The following is an 18,836-nucleotide window of genomic DNA, read 5'->3' as shown; positions in this document are numbered from 1 at the left end:
ATTGCAGTCAGGGCCGCCAACCCCTACCGGCGAATCGGGACGAGTCCCATAAGGGTCGCCGGACCCCCGTTCCCTTGTTTCTTCGAAGAAGGAACTGTGCGCTCTTAACACCGTGAAACGACTCCAGCGAGCCATCCCACGGTGAGCCCCCTCACCACGACAAGGTGGCGCACGACGAGGAGAGTACGTTTCTTCCTAGGTCCGACATGCAGATTTTATCCTTTATAATTTGTTAACAAAGTTGTCTTCTCCGGGTGTTTTATTGTGATTTTCTTTCCACTAGGACGGTTGTCAACCAAGACTAACGAGCCAATCCTGCTCGGATCTCTTTATAGAGGTTTCTCACCCTCGCGGCCCGTGCGAAGCATCGGCCCCGGTCCCATACTTGGGGTTACGGTGTAAGTCGCCACGCCCCTCCTCGTGCAATGGCGGACCAGCCGTCATGCCGGAGCACCGGCGTGCTCGCTATACGAGACTGGCTAGGTCTCGGATTTTTTATCGAGGTTTACTCCTCTATCCTGGTGCCGTGAATAACACGTCTAACGGGTCCAGGCACCCGGGGGTTTGGAATCAGAGTCTCCGTCTCCTACCAGCGATTGAGACTCGGCCCTACAGGAGTTGCTGGGCTCCTCACGGTCCCTCTAGCGAGGAAACCGTGTACCTCTTGCCCCGAAGGGGGGTCCCAGTGGACCACCCCCCCCCCCGGAGCCAGCCACTGAAAGAGAGAAAGGTCGCTAAGTTCTCCCATCTCCCTCCGGCCCTGTCGCGGCGCGTTGTTCGCGCCTGGACGCGGAGGGCGTGGCCTTGACTGACTCCTTCTTGACCCCTCTTCTTCCTTCTCTGAGAAGAGGTCGTGTCTCCCTCCCCCCTTCTCTCAGCCTCCTTCCGAGACATTACCATCTCACAGAAGGAGGAGATTGCCTCTCACACCTTCTCTCCCTCCAACATCTCCCTAACCAGGGAAGGGAAAGAGAGGTCTTTGCCCACCATTTCGACCAAGGCCCGACGCTCTACGGCCCACGCTGGGCACTTCTCAAGTGTGTGCCGCGCCGAGTCCCGAGTCAGCCGCGCAATGGTGGCACCGCGTAGTGCGCTCCTTACCAATTCAGCACAAATAGTCACCGAAACATCCATGTCCGGTGAAAACCTGCGCCAGACGGAACGATATTCCGCCTCCCCTCCTGCCTACCTACTCCTGTAGGCAGGGCTGGATGGCCTCAACGGTCCGCAGTCCTGGAAGACCCGGAGTATTGTGTTCGCCCAGTCGGTGTTGCCACTCTGAGCGCCCATCTCCGGGCCCTCACCTTCTTCTTCTCCACTTCCCTGGGGATGGTTTCCGGGGAAATGCCGCTCCGTCCGATCTTAACCGCGCACCGATAAACCTCGGCGCGTACAGCAGCGACCAGATTAAACGGGGGCATCCCCGCCAGGGTCGTGGACGCCACGTACAAAACTGTCCGGTAACAGCGGGCGACCCTGATGGCCATGCGCCTATCAGCCTTTTGAACCAAGGCACTAGCGCGTTTATTGGCCATCAGGTCATTTGTCCAAATCGGTGCCCCGTAAAAGGACACCGACCGGACGGTGTTCGTGTATAGGTGCCGCACCTTGGCACCTGGACCGCCGAGATTGGGCAGGAGGCGACACAATGCGTTTGCCATCCTGTCCACTCTGGGAGCGAGAGCATCAAAATGCTGTGTGAACTCCCAGAGTCTATCCAGGGTGAGGCCCAGATATTTCCAGAGATTTTTATCTTAGACTTTACAAGGATACGGGATCCTCCGACGTTGATGTATGTCGAGGGTAGTCTCCCTGCTGCCTTCCTGTAGAAGAACAGGGCCTCCGTCTTCTGAATAGCCACCTCTAACTGTAGGTCCCGTATTGCGCGCACTACGCTAGCCACGGCTGCGGTTGCAACAGCCGCTTCTCTCCAGTCTTTCCCTAGGGCCATGACTAATGTGTTGTCGGCGTAACAGATGACGTCACAGCCCGGAGGAAGAGCCGCCCGGAGCACTACGTCGTACCCGAGGTTCTATAGCATCGGGCCCAAAACAGACCCCTGTGGAACCCCGCGGTACATCCTCCTCTCGCATACCTCGTCTGTCCCGTCTCTATATGCAAACGTCCTGCCCCGAAGGTAGTCCCACAGGACTGCCCGAAGGTACGGGGGCAGCTGAAAGTGTTGAAATGCTGCCCCTAGACAGTCCCAGGGGAGGGAGTTGAAGGCGTTCACGATATCAAGCGATACCGCAAGTGCCACCTCCCACCCCTCCACTACGGTTTCCAAGAAGAAGCGGACGTGGCGTATTGCATCCACGGTAGACCGTCCCTCCCGGAAGCCGTGCTGTCGTATCACTTAACGTGGGACCCCCCCGAGACAGGTGCCGAACGAGACGCCCCATTATCACTCGCTCATAGAGCTTTCCCGCCTCGTCCAGCAGGCATATAGGCCGGTATGCGGTGGGTTGCTCCGGCGGCTTGCCATCTTTGTGGAGGAGGACCAGATTGATTCTCCTCCACCGCGAGGGGAAGGCGCCGGTCTTGAGGCAGGCGGTAAACAGCCGCCCTAGCCGGTCGCCCAACACCCTCGTCGCCAGGGCCCATGTCCTGCCGGGAATTCCGTCGGGTCCAGGCACCTTGGCTGCTCCGCCAAGCCTGGCCCGCACTGCGGACATCTCTTCTGCAGAGACTGCCGGCTCCTCGGGCCACACCTCCCCTATCGTGGGGGGAGGGATGATAGTTCCCCCCACTGGGAACAGTATGTCCACTATGTTCCCGAAAAGTTCCGGCTTGAGCCTCTCCGCAATCGGGGGCGCCCTTGGTCTCAACTTCTTAAAAACTATTTTGAAGAGCCGCCCCCACGGATCCCGGTCCAGGGTGGAGATCAACTCCTCTCAGGCCCTGGCCTTTGCTGTCCCGATGGCGGCTCGGAGGGCGTTTCGCGCGGTACGAAACCCCTCCAGAGCTTCAGTCGTTTCGGCGTGGTCCCTGCTTCTGCGTTTCCGCAAGAATCTGCACCTGGCGGCCGAGGAGAGACGCCTAAGCTCGGCGATCTCCTCGGTCCACCAGTGCATCACCTTTTTGGGAGACCATCTAGATTGTGGCATGGACGCGTCACACGCGTCCACAACCATGTCAACGATCCTCGTGGCTTCCTGTTCTACGTTTACGTCTGACCGGATGGCATCGGCCAGGATTCCGCCAAAATGACTGCCATCAGGACGTTCTCATCTTACGGAAGACCCATCCTTTCCTCTGGGTGCTACGCCGGCGACGGCCGAGCGACGGCCGAGCGTCCCGGTGGGGGTCACGATGTAGCGGTGATCGGATCCCGAATCAAGGTCTTCTTCCACCCTCCATCCCGTTAACCTGCGCGCGGCCGACGGAGAAGCCCACGTGAGATCCACGATGGACTCCCCTCGGGTACGCACGCAGGTGCTCCTCGAGCCTGTGTTAAAAAGACACAGGCCGAGCGCCGCCTAATCCCCCATTCCCCCCCCCCTTTCCTTTCGGTTTGCGAAGAATTCCATAACACCGACCAGGCGTTGAAATTTTCCGCGACTATGGGGGGCCGGGGGAAGCATCGACGAATACAGTCCCCCAGCCCCGACAGAAAGATCTTAAAAAAGGGGGGTTTCCATCCCGGTGGGGCGTAGCACCCAAAGAGAACGTATTCCCCCTACCGCCACGTACTCCATCCCGGCCCCAAACAGGGAGCACGGGGGGGGAGTTCTCGGAGGACCGCCAGTGTATGGCGACCCCCTCTCCAGTGGGGTCCGTCATCCATTGAGGGTGGTCTTTCGGCGTCCAGTAGGGCTCCGAGGCCACCCCCAATTCGGACCCACCCTCCGCCATGGTTTGTAGGAAAAGATCCTGTGGCATGGCGGAGTGGTTCACGTTAGTCTGGAGTATCCTTAAAGATGGCCAGTCCTAATCGGAATTCTCCAGGCTAATCACCTCCGACTCCGTCGGTGTTGGTTTAATTTTGCCAATGCCACGCTGCTCAAAATCCCCCCTGGGCCTCTCCTCTTTCGGCTTTATCCAGGGGGTCTCCTCTTCTGACGTCGCCTCCGCGACTGATTTCGGGCGGGCGCGGGGGTCAAAGCCGCGCCTGATGTGTCCGCCTCCTCTATCACCGTTTCAGCGGGGGCGGCTCGGGAGCCAAGGCCGCGCCCGGAGTACCCGCTTCCTCTACCTCCATCTTCTCCGCAGCTCTTACGGAAGGGGCGGACGCGGGGGCCGAGGCCGCGCCCGTCCTCTCCTCTTCTCGCTGCTATGTCCTTTCTTGGTGCCTTTTGGGCGGGCACGAAGGCTGAAGCCCTGCCCGCATTAGCACCCCTCCTTTCCGCCTGTCCTCTAAGCCTGGAAGCCCTACACGCGGGACCCCCCACTCTATGGATGTGGGGGAGCCCCTTTTCCCTGCATACAGGGCAGCTCATCGGGGCTGCACATTCCCGTGCCTGGTGCCCAGTCGAGCCGCACCTCTAGCAGCTCCCACTTCTATCTACCGGGCCCGTACAATTCGCACGTACATGCCCCTTCTCGAGGCACCGGTAGCATTGTAAGGACCTCTCATCAAGCATAGAGGTTCTTACCTTTGCCCAGCCGACCTGAATGCGGCCCACCTCCGCGACCTTAATCGCCGCGGAGAGAGGGCATTGCACCCAGGCCGCGCCCATACTATTTGGGGAGGGCCGGATGGATCCCACTCTTATGAGTGAGGGAGGGCATCCCCCCATCTCGGCCACGGTTTCCGCGACCTCATTCAGTTCGACTGATTCGTCGAGGTCGCGGATCTGTAACTCCCCTTTTTTAACGAGTCTTACGACCCTAATCGAATCCTCCCGCCCCCTAAAAACCTTTTTAAGGGCCTCGGCAATAAGTCGGTTTCTTTGCCGCCCTCTGGGCCCGGGATCTCCAGGATGGTGACGCCCGTCCTGGCTTTCCCAGCCCTCAGATCCCCAATCCCCAAATCTTTGAGGGAGACTTTGCTCCTCGCCTTCCTCATCACCCCGAAGTAATCTCCCAACGGACAGGTGATTGTAATCGCCGCCGTCTTGGAGGGTCTCCGGGTTTTAGGGGCATTGGGGGCGTCGGTTTGGCCGGATCCTTCCTACCTTCCTGGCCTTTGGTTAATTGGGCAGCCTTCTCCTTTTCCTTCCTCTCTTTCTTCCCCATCACCTTTGCCCATATCTGGGTGGTGGGTCGGGCCCGTACGTTCTGAGCCTGCGGGGGGGGGGAGGCTCCCCCGTCCCTTGTAGCTCCTTGTTTAACGGAGGCGGCAGCGGGTGGCGCCTTTCCTCCGGTCCCACGGGGACCCGGGGTTTCCTTTGAGGGGGTGGTGGAGAAAGAGGGAACGGCCATGGTCTTTTTCCCCTGTTCCTTCTCCCTCCCCTCTTTAGGAGGAGAAGACTCCCTCCCTGTCGTGTACCCTGGGGGAATAAGCCCCAACCTTGCCAGGATTGCTGGGATTAGCTCCTCCAGCAACTCTGGCAACCTCCTCAGTATTTTTCCCCCCGCCACCGTAATGGGGGAGGAAAGGACGTCTCTCCTCCGTGCCAAGGTTTGTCCCGCCGCCTGGTCCCACGCGGACGGTCGGGGGGATCCCTTCTCCTGCACTCTCTCGGCCGCCCTCCTCATAGATCCCAGCACCGGGCTGAGGGGTGGTGGGCCGGGAGCAGGAGGAGGAGGGGGTGATGTTCTCTTCCTCCTCAGTCTCTCCAAATCCTCCCTGAGCCTCACGTTCTCCTCTCTGAGGACTTTGACCTCATTGAGGAGCCGACTGTACCTCTCAAAGAGGTCCCTATCCTGAGTGGCCCTGCCCTTCTTTCTAAGCTTTTTTGGCCTTTCTTCCCCCTTCCTCGCGACTCTTCCCCTCTCCGTGCCGCTCGACATCGATCTCCCTGAGATATTTCCACCCACCGTCCCTCCCAGTTTGCCCCTTGGGGTTTGGAAGGTGGCACTCTCCTCCCCGCCACTCGAGGAGGAAAATACCTCTCTCCCCTTTGTTTTTGCGCTAGCGGGCGAGGAATTCCTGCTATGCGATACCGTCCTTTCGTCGCGCTGCAGTCGTCCAACGCCCATTTTGTCGGCCGCAGTTGCCTGGCTGGCCATTGGGCCTCTCTCACCTTGCGTTTCCGTCAGTGCCCTCTCGATTCCTTTTTGAATATCATTGTCGTCGTCGTTAGATTCGTCCCACTTTATGTTTTTGTTTTTGTTTGTAATTGTCTTCATTGCTTGTCCCACGAGTGTGGCAGGAAACAAAAGCCCCGGCAGAGTCTTCTTGCCGGGGTAAGGCGACTAATATACTGTGGGGTTGCGCCAGGTGCTCCACAGGGATCGTTTGCGACCGCACATTTTTATAGTCTCTGCGATCATTCCGCCCTCGGCACGATGCTTTCCACCTTGGCCTAAGACTTCCGCGTTGTTGTCCCGGACCTCCGCACACAAATTGGCGCGCACGCCTCACGGGCCCCCAAAAAGACACTGGCCCGCTCGGCGCACGTCACCGACCGGCCAGAGGGAGACCCGCCCCGCCGCACAGTGGTGCTAGAACGCATACTTTCAGAAAAAATTATGTAACTTTTTAATTCCAATAGATAGTCATAATTATTTTTTTAACTTAAAGATAGTGATTTATCAATAAAAATTTATTAAATTTTTAATTATTATATTATTGCAAAAATAATAAGAATAATTTTTTAAATAAATAATTAGTCAGGTTTTTCAGATTTGTCTTGGAAAAGAGATTTCGCATCTTTACTTAATGGTAAAATACTTTTTGCTGGTTCTTTTCGCAAACTGAATAAATATGGATCAGATGAGATTAATAATTAATGCAACACATCTTCGCTTGTAGTTAAACGACTAATTTTTCTTGAATGATAAATTCGATATTTTTTATAATCTTTGTTGCGAGCTTCTTGTGCTTCTTTAGATAATAAACTAATAGGAAGCACTGCTGCAGTAATAATTTTTTCGCCATAAAGAAGAACTTTGTGAACACTTACTGGCATGTAATACTAGCCATACAAGTCAACAAACATTTTTGCAATATCATAAGAATATATGCCAAATTTTTTCGGATCAATAACAGCACTGCAAGTAATAACTTCCAGTATTACTGAGAAACGCTTAATTAAATTTTCGTTTATTCCTGTGATTTCTGCTGTTACCTTCGGCTGGGAAAAAAAACGGCGCGAAGTATTGCCATTATTTGTATTTCCACAGCCTTGACGCACCGTATCTATTCTAAGACCAGTTTAAAATTGAAATTTTTTTTGGATTTTCTTTTTGTTTTCTTTTTCAATTTTTGTTTCTTTCGTAACTGACCATTTTTTAAAAGACAGATTATAAGCGACATGAAGAATGCATTTCATAAATTTTATACGCGCATGTAGAGGAGATAAGCCGAGTTTTAAAACATTGTCGTCATAAGATTTTTGATGAATTCGATTAAGATTATTCATCTCTCGAGGAGTCGCTTTACAAATGTAACAAGTTGATGATGATTTTGTGTCAGTGAGCGATTGAGCTGTTTTTCCATCAATCATTGTACATAACATGTTATGTTTTACTTTGAAAGTATGTCCGGATATATTTATTATTGTTTCATGCAAGTTTGAAATTTTCTTTTCTATGTCTTGCACTGTTTTTTTAATCAATTCAGGTGTTTCTTTGGCGAATTTAAACTGAATTGGTCTACACAGTCTTGGACTTGATGGGCGTGAGTTTTGCCAAAACTGTTTCATGATATCATCGTTCGAAACTAATTGAATTGGCACTGTAGATGCCATGTACATGAATGCATCAGATGCGTTTATTGAATTGTCCAAAAACTTTTGCTTGAATTCATTTTGACCAGATGCCCCATCACATCCCCATTTGGAAATTAAAATTAATTTTTCTTTGTCGATGTTTGCAATCGTTATTATATCAAAACTTTTGAACATTCTTTCAGCAGTGTGATCTAATAAATTTTGAAGATCTATTTCAGCTTTCGTTTCGGTTATCTTCATTTCTCGAGGATAACATTTCTTTTTAATTTCTAAAACTTTCTTATAAAAAGGCAAAGTATCGAAACCACTTTTTTTAATGTTTCTCGAATTACTTCATATTGATATTTACTCAAATCTGCATTTGTTATCATCGCTAATGTTTGATTAGTATCAATATATTCTCGCGTTATATTATTATCTGATGCATTCTTGACAGCCAAATTTAACTGTTCGATGGGAAAAGTTTCACGAAGATGCTTTGCCTTATACCGTTTTGCTCGATCAAAACATTCTTTGAATGATTTTCGAGGCCTCCCTACCTTTTTCTTTGTTGGAGATTCACTTTGCACATCAGAGTCAACTTCTTCAAGTTGTACTGTTAACACTCCATTCAACCAATTTCTATTTTCTTTTTCGAATCTATCAGATTTTCTTTGACTGTTTTACCATTTTTTCTTCAATTAATACAAAAAATGTCTTTGAATATCTTGAATCACTTTTTCCAAGTGTTTTGTCTTTAAGTTTGCAAATTTACTTTTTAATAATATTTTAATTTTATCTATATTGTAATTATTAGTCAGAATTATTTCTGACAAATGTTCACGAGAAATCGAAAAAGTCGTCATTTTGAAATAATCTCATAAATTTTAAGAATGATATAATGTATTAATATATAATTTATACAAATTAAAAATTGGAAATGTAAGTCATAAGAATAAAAGTTAAATAAAACGAGTAATCTAATGTGAACAGAAAACAATGATATACTATATATAGCAAACTCTTAAAAATTAAAATCTTTATAAACTAAACAGCGAACGCAATACTTATTATTAATAATGTTATATGAAGTAATTAAAGGAATTAAAGGAAATTATTAAGGAAATGATAAAATTAAAGAAATTATAAATTTAAAGGAATTATAAAAAAATTAAAGGCTCAAACGATTTATGTTGGAAATAAAATGTAATCTTCTATATATAATATTACAGAAATAAAATGTAATTAATATTTTTATAATACATATATATCAGCAAATACTGAATGCAGAAATGAATTTAATCGAATCAATTTGGAAAAACAAACATACATCAGCTCAAAAACTATTTGATCTAGAGCAACATTAATTCTAATCCTTTTAATGTCATTTTAAAACATTTTTTACTTACGAGATGAAACATTTAGCAAAACACCATCTATGAAAGAAATATGAAACAACAAAAAAGTTGACGAAAGTGCGCCATTGGTTGCATGATGCATTATAACATAACATCTTTGAATAAAAATTTGAATTTCTTTTAATGGCGCAAATATGCGCAGCTGGATATTGATGTTTCTTTAAATTAGAAAGATTATCTTTCATTCTAGACAAAGAATACATTTTGGAGAGGTTTGGGTAATAAAGAAATACTTCGTCTAATTAATATTTCCTTTTTTTTTTTAAGAAAAACATTTTTAAAGCAATATTTTCTAAGGAAGATTTAAAGTAAACTTAAATTTTTATAATAAATATAATATTTTATAATAATTATAATCTTTAATAAAAAAAAAACAAGACAATTGAATATTACCTACCACGATATATTTTATAATAGAAATATTTTAAGTTTTGTTTATTAAAAATTTTAATAAATAGAAAGTTTTACAGAAAAAAACATTTCAGTATTGATATATTAAATCTTTAAACATCAATTTTATGATAAAATTAAATTAAAAATTTAAACTTTAAAAAATCAATTTTTTCCGCCTCAGTACCATTGTGCGCTGCCCGCCTGCATGAGACCCGACATGCGGCGGATCACGCGCGACGGCGTATACCGAAAGCGCGCCCCCGGGTAGGATGCGGATTCCCCTGGGAACGCGTCCCGGCGCAGCCGCCGCCCCCTCACCACCACATGCCGGCTCGGGCCCCACAGACTCGGGGGCGGACCACAGGTCCCCACCCAGGCGGGCGTGAATGTAGTGAATATTTGTGTGTGTGAATGGTGTGTGTATGTGTATGAATGATGAGTGAGTGTGTGTGTAAATGCAGGCGGAAAGTGGCATCCCACGCATCAACATGATGCGCGGGGGCCCCCTGCCGGATGCATGCATGGCCCCCGACTTCCAAGCATCTTTACAGCGGTGAAGGCGCCCAGAAAGTGCGGAGGCCAAGGATGTGTGTGTGTGCAAATTTGTGTGTTAATGACGCGCGAGCGCGGGGACGACGGACCCCCGGCCGAATGCGCGGAGTCCGGGTACAACCGAAGGGGAGAGTAACGCACCTCCCTCTCCTCCTACCCTGTGGTTTGTTCTCGAAGTTTTCCTTCTCCTAGTCGGTCGGTTGCCTACCTAGTGGTCTGTTGCCTACCATAGCTGACGAGTCCGACCAGCCAGGGTCTTTTTATAGAGGTTTTACCACCCTCACGGCCCGTGCAAGCTCCGTGCAAGCACCGGCCCCCGGCCCCATACTTGGGGTTACGGTGTGAGTCGCTCCGCCTCCCCATGTGCAATTGGAGGCCGTTATGCCGGAACACCGGCGTGCTAACGAAACTGGCTAGGTCCCGGATTTTTTATCGAGGTTTACTCCTCTTCCCGGTAGCGTGAAAAACACGCCTAACGGGTCCAGGCACCCGGGGGTTTGAAGTCGGAGTTCCCATCTCCTACCGGCGATTGGGACAAGTCCCTGAGGAAATCGCCGGGCTCCCGTTCCCTCCATAGAGGGAACTGTGCGCTCTTAGCACCGCGGACTGACCCCAGCGGGCCATCCCACGGTGAGCCCCCTCACCGACAAGGTGGCGTACAACGAGGAGGAAATAGAAGCATCATTGCATCTTCCTGGAGCTCCAATAAGTGTATATCTGTAAAATAAAAGTTATTATTACTCTTTTACTAGTTTTAATTAAATATTTTTCTTAATTGATATTTTTTGAAAATATTACATAAAACGATATTTGTGGTCCACTACTGCTAACATGTTTATAGAGTAAAATGACTTGTAATTATAATAGTCTTGTACAGAATTTCTTGGGCACAATATTGGTATATGAGTACCATCCATAGCCCCAAAGCAATTATAAAATTGCCATTGATTCCAAAATCCTTCAACAATTTTTGCCCTTTCCTCTTCTGTTGAAGAAAATTTGATAAGATAATTGTAATATATAATCACTGCATCACAAAATTCATACAATATATATGGCACAGTGCTTTTGCCCACATGGAAAAGATCTGCTACAGTCCAAAAATCACTTTGATCTTTTAAAATTGTTAATGCTATAGCAATACGTTTGGGTACAGGTATAGTTGTTCTAAATTGTGTGTCGAATTCAAAAAGATAAGGATGCAAATCCTGACACAGCTTATTAAATGAATTTCTTGACATTCGAAATTTTTCATAAAAGCATTCATCTACAGATATAAAAAAATTACACTCATTAAGTTGTCAAAATAAAATGTATTAAATTTAATTTCAATTAGCTATTATGAATATTACCTGTATAAAGAGGAACTTGTTCTTCCCAATATTTTCCAAAAATATTTAATGTTAGTTTAGGTTGAATCCAACATGATCTCTGAAACATTCGTCGTCGCTTTTTTCTTAATATTCTTGCAGCAAGTAATTTTCTTGCTCTAATTTTTTTTTCAATTATCTCTCGTTTCATTAAATAAAATACTTTTCTTTGTTTAGCATTTTTTATTGTTAATATTATTGATATTGATTTTTGTAATAGGTTGATTAGTGCATTCATAATTCATAAATATTCAAAAATATTCTTACAGAAATCTAACACCAAAAATCACAAAATTAATTCCCTTGAAGTGGAAGCCGGTGAAAACAAATCACTCACCAGAATATTTGCATATAAAAAGCAAAGATATTTCTATAAAAAATAATCTTCTGTCGAACAGAATAACATTTCGGGTTACCTTAGACCGGATGAAAGGTTGTTTTATAGGCTAGGTACTGAAATTATTACCGGTTTTAAAGTCAATGGTACCAATATAACAACACTAAAATTATACTTAGTGTAGACGGGCGAAAGTGGTCGGATGAGCCACAAGCAGGATCATCTTTCGGTGTAGTTAGGGCATAATGATTAATATCTCGCTTCGCGGGGCAGAGCGACACTTTTTTTAGATAGAAAAGTTTTATTTAACACAAAAACGCGTCGAATAAGCGTAATTGGATCAAAATCGGAGTGGAGGTAGCGATACTGTATAATTACCTTCATAATAACTTAATTACATATTAATTAAAATATTTCACATTATAACACAAGTATTTTATTTCATATCACACTTATGTTCTGTGAAACAGATGTTTTATTGGTAATATTAGAAAATAACTAATTACATAAGTCTTGTGTTTGATATCACAATTACGTTATGTGAAACATAATAAGTATCATTTCGAATGTTTTAACTATATTATTTTTTGTTTAACATGTCTTTGATTTGATATTATAGTTTTATTTCGCATATTTTGTAAAAATTTTAACAAAACTGTGATACCAAACCAAAGATATTTCATATCAGCTTTCCATGGCTTCATATCCATGTGGCAGTCAAACCAAAAACATGTTACAACAAAAAATAGTTTAGTTTGAATATTCAAAATAAAATATCTGTTTCACAGAATGTAAGTGTAATATGAAACAAAATACTTGTGTTAGAATGTAAAATAATTTAATTAATATATAACTGACTTAATATAAATGTTACATCCAAACTGTGCAAAAATAATTAAAAAATAATTTTAATGCTTAAAAAGTAGGTGATATAGCACAAAAATTCATAAATGATAAGGTCTGGCAAAGTTCCAAAAAAGACACTCCAATATGTTTATATTTTAATAATTATTTAAATTTTTAATATATTACCAACATGAAAAGTAACTGATACATTATTCAAGGTGCAAATTCAAAATAAACATACATAAAATATACATAAAATGTATAAATAAAACTGATAAAAATTTAATTAAAAAAAATTTAATTAAAATAAAATATTTATTTAAAAATACAAAAAAACTTGGCACTGCCAACGAGCTTTGCCCCTCCCCTTCGAGCCCCCCCCCTCCCCCTCATGCTGCAGTATTTGGTAAATTTTGTTATGCTTCTTTTCCATTATAATACTACTTAAAGTACATTTTTTAAGCTTAAAGTTGTACTTTTCAAAAAATAAAAATTTTATTAAAATAATTTCATAAAAGTATTCGAATATAAAATATTTAAAAAATTTTAATTTTAACTAGAAGTGCACTAATTTTTATACAAATATATATTGTTTTAGGTTCAAATTAACGATAATTTATTGATATATACTATTATATATGATAAATATAATTGACATTAATATGTTACGTCCTACATCCTGCACGGTTCTTCTTTGCGCAACTTTCTCACGATCAGTCGGTAAAACTCAAAGAGATCTCCAATGGAAATTTGTCCGTTACATATCTTATCGAGGAAAAATATATATATCTTAATGGAAATTTGTCCATTACATATCTTATCGAGAAAAAATATATATATCTTAATGGAAATTTGGCCTTTACAAATGTTACCTTAATAAATTCCTCAAAAACGGAAAATTTTCCATTAACAAAATCTAACGGACAAACTCTCCGGACAAATAAAATTAAAACCATAAAACTCGCTAAGATTATTTCGGGTTCGTCATACATTCTTTTACGTATCGAGATTTCCGATAAGATAAATTGTCCTTTGAGTTTCCGGCGACGATCATGTTCGCACCGATAATAGTATATTGTGTATCAAGTGCGGGAAGTTGGCAATTGCCCACGAGTGGGTAGGGAGGGGAGAATGGTCGCACGAGCCTTCGGCTCGTGCGACCATTCCCTCCCTACCCACGAGTTGGCAATTGCCATCCCGCACGTGATACATATGCTATTTTGTAGTATAAGTGCGGGGTAAGTGTAATGATAAGACGTGGGAGTGAAGGGAGGGGAAGGGGGTCCAGGGGGCTAAGCCCCCTGGTGGGGGTCAATATGATATTAACTTTATTAAATATAAAAAATATTTTATTTAGTCATTTTGTCTACAAGTCAATAAAAAAGAAACAGTATAAAATAAATTAAATTATTCTTTCTTTGGTTAAAGAAATAAAAAAATATGAAAAAATAAATAAAATAAAAATAAAATAAAATAAAATAAAATATTTATACATTACATAAAATATTTGAATTGGATACTTAAATAAAATAAATTTTTTCTGCAATAACTACAATAACAATAATGAAAAAAAATTAAATTAATAAAATAAATTAGTCTTTTTTTTCTGTACTAAATATGTTGGCGTTGGTTATTGTGCAGTTGGTAAATGTGACTGAAATGTTTTTAGTTTGTGGTGTATGCAATATTTTGTTCGAGATGTCTACATTTTCATTATTTATATCTATAATTTCATTATTAATGGTGTTTAATGTTGATGTATCTTGATCATTGATATTTATCTTTGTTTTTGATGTTTGTGAAGTTGAAGAACTGGCTATTATTGATTGTGTAATTTGGTCATAGATTTTTTTTTTGTTTTGCAAGGAGTCTTCTATGTATCCCTCAGCAACTGTGCTGGATTTCCATCCACCATGTCGTTTTATCATTGTTATATCAGCTCCTGAATCTGCCAGTAGTGTGGCCGAAATACGACGGAAGGTGTGTCCAGTATAAGAATTTGCTTCCGGTAGTTTGAGATATGATGCAATGACCTGTGGCATTTTGCCAAATTTATTGATTCCAACTGGCTGTTTGGTGCATCGTCCGTTCTGGTAGTTCAAAAAAAATCTTAAAGTTTCAACATTGTTTGGTCTCAAAGCTATATATTTTTTGCAAATAGCATAAAATTCACCGTCGATTACAAAAGATCTTGGTTTGCTATTTTTTGTTGTTGGAATTTTTATGAGAAGGATAGACTCTTTATCTTCAATGTTATTAATTGTTAGTTTCGTTAGTTCCTCTCTTCTACATGCGCCAGAAATTCCAAAAATCATAGCTACCTATAAATAATTGAATATACGTATAGATAATTGAGTATACGTAAGATAATTGCTTATACATGTAGATAATCGAATACGTATAAATAATGTTTAGAATTTTTTATTAAATGTGAAAATTTAGTTTTATATTTGAAACGCTACCTTTGTAAGCAAATGTTTGTTATCTTCAGCTTCATTTAAAAATATTTTAACTTGTGATGATGTTAAAACTTTTGATTTTTTGGGTTGGTATCCTTTTGATAATTGTTTCATAAATGAAGTGAGTTTAGCGTAATTATATATATTAATATCATTGTTGATATTGAGGGTGGTCTTCAGCATCAAGTATGTTGCCCATACACTGGATGGTTTGTACATTTGTGACAATTGTGTGAAGTATGCCAACATTGGTTCTCAGAAAATAATTTTATATTTTTTTTGATTGTCCAGTCTATAAAATTTTTGTATGCGGCTGTATATTTTTCTTTGGATTTTTGCGGCAACAAACCTTGTATAGTATTTTTTGCAATTTGTGCGATCTCCGGAGGTGTATCGCTGTCTTCTAATATTGTCTGATTTTTGTCGGTCATTTTGACTTGAAACGACTGGATGTGTCACGTGTGTAAGTTCCCGAGCTGTTAATTATTATTGTGATTATTATTGTGATAATTTGTCAGGATACCGGCAAGAAGTAGGAATGCAATTAGATTGAAGATGCAATTAACTCGTAGATATAATTTATTACCCGTTTTTCCTTTGTAACATATGCCGGGTTACGTGCCGTACAATTTAAAGCGTTAAAGCCGATTTATTTCCAAAGGTGACATCAAATAAATACACATATCATAACATCGCGTAGAGAACGGTTGCACTATCGAATAATTGTTTTTTTGAGTGGTTACCTTATATCTCAGCTGCTCGTCTATCAATTTTCTTCTTTGTATTTCTCTGACCGTCTTCTCGCCACTTTTCTCGCTTTCGTTTTTTTTTTGTCTTTTAGTACAGTGGTCACCAACTGCCCCGAGAACTCTTCGCGATTTTCTTTTATCATTCTCCTTTTCTCGTCTCTCCGGATTTTTTGACCAATTAGGCCATGCCAGCAATTTCGCTTTTCGGTGAGAGCCCTCATAAGCCTTCTTATAAACATATTCGCGCCTACCTCTCTCTACCTATATCGACTGAGCGCTTTTTACCTTACCAGTTTCTTACATGTGTCACTGCGTGTTGGGCGCGATTGAGATTAGACTTTGAGACAAGGAAGAAGTAATGGCTATTTATTTTCTATCGCGCTGCGAGATGGCGTTGCTTTGTAATGAAATAATAAGTGAAGCGTGCGGTAATAAAGCGGAAGCGTGCGGTAATAAACCGGAAGCGTGCGGTAATAAATTTGAAGCGTGCGGTAATATGTTGCGTGTGAAATTGGCTACTTTCCGCACGTAAAGCATGCGCGTAATAGGCTACTTTCGACGCACGTGTACTACAAAATTTTATAGCGTCTACACTAAACACCACCAGGCACCTCGCCTTATTCCCGCCGACATTAATCCTTAAGTTCGATTTCCTATTGGAAATCTACCTTTATTACTTTCCTCCATCCTAAGATTTCCTCAAGGATCCAAAATCTTAATTCGTTCCCCACAAAATCCTTTCCAAAAACCCAAAAATCCGGGTACAAAAGGAAGACACCCAGCAGTTGTAATAGGAGAGCGTAGAAGTAGCGGAGAAAGAGTCTCCGAATTTTTCGAATAGTTCTACTCCGGTCTTAGTCGAAGTAACATCTCTCTGAATACTGTAATTAATAAGTGTTTGTAACAATATAGATTCAGTAAAGTGTTTGTTAAAACTATTCGATCTCTTTTCTCGTGTACAACCTACACCCTACCTAACACCCAACCCAGTTATCTCTCTAAAGGCGTAATCACACTATAGGTTGCGAGCTCGATTGCGATTGAGGTTACAATTAACAGTTTCAGATTGATCAATCACACTATAGGTTGGCAATACCAGTGTGGTTATTGTTGATTAACCAAGCCGGTAATGCCAGTCATTATGTCAAATATAAGAGAAATAATTTTAAAAGAGCGAAAACGTAGATTTTTATCTGCGTGTCTAATATTGTGTCTAGCAGTTGATCAAGAAAAACGTAAAGTAAAACGTTCTGTGTGGACCAAGCCATACTTATTACGAAGAAAATGTAAAAGTATGCATCATAACCTATTTCTGGAACTTGCGTTTGAAGATCCAAATCGATTTTGTAGGTACTGTACACTTTTTATCAATCAATTAATATATTAAATAGATTAAAAAACTGTAAACAATAAATAAGGACTGTTTTTAATGAATAAAAGTAGTAACAATTTGAATAATATTTGCAGATGTCTGCGTATGAACAGTGATGTCTTTCAATATTTTGTTGAAAAAGTTACACCTCTTATTTAAAAGAAAACGCATTTAAGAGAAAGTATACCTCCTTCTGAGAGACTCTCCGTCACCTTGCGTCATCTAGCTACTGGTAAAATATATAAACACAAAACAATAATACTTAAAAAATTAAAATTTATATTTTTTAAAATTGAAAATTAAATCAACTAAAAATCAACACAATAAAAACAATACGTAATTTATACTTCACAATATACTTTATAAAGTATAAATTGCACATTATCTTCCGCGCTTGATTCTTACTTGCCGTTTTTTAATTGCTTTGATATTACTTTTTTCTTGAAATAATTGTGTTTACAGGAGAATCACAAGAATCACTTAGCCTGCAGTTCAGAATTGGTCAGAGCACAATATCAAACATAATAAGAGAAGTATCTGCAGCGCTTATCAATGTTTTAAAAGATGAATTTTTGCGAATATCATCATCTGCAGAAGAATGGGATATTATTGCTAATGATTATAAACAAAGATGGAATTTTCATCATTGCATTGATGCAATAGGTGGGAAGCATGTGCGAATAGATCCTCCTCTTTCATCAGGATCAGCCTATTACAACTATAAAGATTTTTACAGCATTGTTTTAATGGCTGTTGTTGATGCACAGTTAAGATTTATATACATAGATATAGGTACCAATGGAAGAATGAGTGATTCTCACATATGGAACAAATGTAGTCTCAAATCTCATTTGAGTAACAATAATATTCCTTTGCCTCAACCATCTCCAATTGCTGGATGTGTCGATAATTTTCCTTATGTACTGGTTGGTGATGAGATTTTCCCTCTCACAAAATACTTGCTCATTCCATTTCCAAAAGATCAGTGTCGTAATCGGTTAGATAGAAGAATTTTTAACTACAGGTATGAATGTAAATCTGTATGATCTTTTAATCAAAATTATGAAATAACATGACAATTAATCAATTATGAATATTAATGTTAATTAAAGAAATGGAATTATATGTTGCATTATTTTGATAGGTTATCACGTGCCAGACGCTGTTCAGAAAATGCATTCGGTATATTGGGTGCAAGATTTCAGATTTTTCGAACAGCTATGAGATACGACCCTGATGAAGCAACTCGAATCACAATGGCTTGCTGCTGTCTCCATAATATGTTGCGTAGTCTAAATATAGGTCGTGCTATGTATACTCCATCAGATTTTCTTGATGAAGAAAATGAATTAATAGGTTATATAAGACCTGGTGAATGGAGACAAGAAGCAGCTAATGGTTTAGCACAATTGTGTCATCAAGGTGGAAATCACCATGCAACTGATGCTCGCATCCTTCGAGACAGGTGGACTATATATTTTAACGGACCTGGAGCTGTATCATGACAAGAGAGAGTAGTACTTGGCCAAAATACATGAACATATAATGATTTGCAAGAAAAAAATAATTCAAATATATCAAAA

At 41.9% G+C, this 18,836-nt stretch overlaps 1 pseudogene; it reads left to right on the top strand.

The window, feature by feature from the left end:
• The first annotated feature begins 17,310 nt into the window (after positions 1–17,310).
• Positions 17,311–18,836, top strand: LOC105669040 (uncharacterized; annotated as a pseudogene).

Source organism: Linepithema humile, chromosome 6 (genome assembly GCF_040581485.1).
Source record: "Linepithema humile isolate Giens D197 chromosome 6, Lhum_UNIL_v1.0, whole genome shotgun sequence".
Taxonomy (NCBI): Eukaryota; Metazoa; Arthropoda; class Insecta; order Hymenoptera; family Formicidae; genus Linepithema; species Linepithema humile.
The sequence above is the reverse complement of the archived record's forward strand: the minus strand, read 5'-3'. Positions and strand labels throughout refer to the sequence as shown.